The sequence below is a fragment of the Pteropus vampyrus genome, unplaced genomic scaffold (assembly GCF_000151845.1).
Source record: "Pteropus vampyrus isolate Shadow unplaced genomic scaffold, Pvam_2.0 Scaffold7, whole genome shotgun sequence".
Taxonomy (NCBI): domain Eukaryota; kingdom Metazoa; phylum Chordata; class Mammalia; order Chiroptera; family Pteropodidae; genus Pteropus; species Pteropus vampyrus.
Genome location: NW_011888788.1, coordinates 7,921,707 through 7,923,942, shown reverse-complemented (window position 1 = coordinate 7,923,942; position 2,236 = coordinate 7,921,707).

Sequence of the window (2,236 nt, the reverse complement as noted above, 5' to 3'; positions counted from 1 at the left end):
TTTTTTTTTTAAGAGCTCCTTGGTAGCTAAACATTGACCAACACACCATACTACTTTCTATAGTTAACCCTTGAATAACAAGGAGGAGTGAGGGTGGAAAGGGGTGAGCAACCACCCATGCAGTTGAAAATCAGTATAACTTAAGTCGACCCTCCACATACATGGATTCCCAACTGCCAGTTGACCCTTGAACAACATGGCTTTGAACGGCACAGGTCGATTGAACTTTGTATGTCAGTTGAACTGCATGGGTCAATTGAAAAAGAAAAAATCTGTGTATAAGTGGACCCACACAGTTCAAACCCACAGTATTCAAGGGTCAAATGTATTTTAAAATGTAAACCTGAGGAATGGAGGCAATGCCTTCTTTGTTCTTGTGGGGATCTGCTTTCTTATTGAGATAATGGTTACTTCAGTTGTCCTGGCCAGGACAGTAAATGTTACTGGGAGTGAACAATATATTGGATATGATTTCAAAATTTTATTCTACAACAACTACTTTCCATTTCTCATTGAAATCTCATACCAACATATATCCATCTATTAATCTCTTTTTTTTATGAATGATGAAATAAATGAAAGAAATAAGCAAATTGCTCAAAGTTCATTTGATTAATTATTGGCCATTGCCAAGAATCAAACCAGACTGATCTGGCACGAAAGCCTGTGATCATGCTATTCCAGCTTCACTGCACACCTGTCAAAAAATGTTTATTTCTTCAGGGCTAGGATTCCCAGTGTCTTCAGCAACTCTTTTTTTGCATTTAGCACAACTGTATTTTCCTTTTTGGAACCCTAGATCTAAGAATCATTGAGTTTTAGTACAGAGCTAAAGAAAACACTCGAACAGTAGTTCAAATCTGAAATAAACCCATTGGAAAATAATTGATTTAGAGGTTTTCAACATTTAGGTTTGTTGGATTTAGAAGGTGGGGTGTTTTAAGGAACCCAGGAAGGAGCAACACAGCCATCTATCTATGCTTTTACAAAAAAAAAAAAAAAAGAAAAGAAAAGAAGAAAAAATGCCCTTGATGTTTTGTGATAAATGATGACAAAGTAAAATTTGAGAATGGTTTTTATTATTAAATGTTGTATATCCCAGTATAGGGTTGCTACGTTAGCAAGTAAAAATTCTGGACACCAAGTTAAATTTGAATTTTAGATACACAGTGAATATATTTTTTTGTATAAGTATGTTTCAAATATTGCATGAATCATACCTAGCAATGATAGACTAATAGGATAGAGTAATAAATATGCTAGATGAATAGGATATATGCTTTCTGCTTTCTGCAATCAGCTGGCTGATATTTTTGGATGGGTAACATTTTTCATTATCTGTGATATCTAAATGTCCTAAAGATTATTTGGTTTGTCTGTTTTAGTAGAAATATAAGCCTAGTACTGACAAATATCTGAAGAACCAATTGCTCATACTTCTGATATTTGTACTTTGTCTTTATTAAAAATTTGGGATTAGGAAATAAAGCAAGTCATTTTAGAGTAAAAATGTAAAATAAAACACCAAGGCATCAGGAGTAGGGTGTGAAGAGAGCAGGGGTAGGAACAAAGGAAAACTTACAAAATGTAAACTACACATGATTAAGGCTGTGAGCAATAGCAGTTTCCAAGGAGAGAATACCTAAATTTGGCTGCTATAACAGAGCACGACAGCCTGGGTGGCTTATAAGCAATAGCAATTTATTTCTCATAGTTTGGAGGCTGGAAGTCTGAGATCAGGTGCCAGTGTGGTTGATTCCAGTGAGGACCTTCTGAGTTCCAGACTGCTGCTTTCTCATTGCTGTGTCCTCACATGGCAGAAAGAGAGCAAGCTAGATCGCTAAGGGGACCTTTTATAAGAGCACCAATCCCATTTGTGAGGACTCCACCTTCAAGATCTAATCACTTCCCAAGAGCTCCACCTCCGAATATTATCACATTGGGAGTTAGGATTTTGACCTGTGTCTTATATGGGGTGCACAGACCTGCAGATCATAACAAAACACAAGTTTTATAAGCCAGAAATGAGCTAATGCAGCTAAAAATGAAGTCTAAAGAAATATCTAGAGCACATAACATTAATACACATAATTTCTTCTATTTAGTTATTCAAATATAGAAAGAGTTTGCCAAACAGATTGTATACAAATGTCTTAAACTTGGGGCAGCAATTCAGAAAATATGACAATTCCTATAAGTATCACAAAAGCTATACATCTTAATGCTTGAGTGTGGG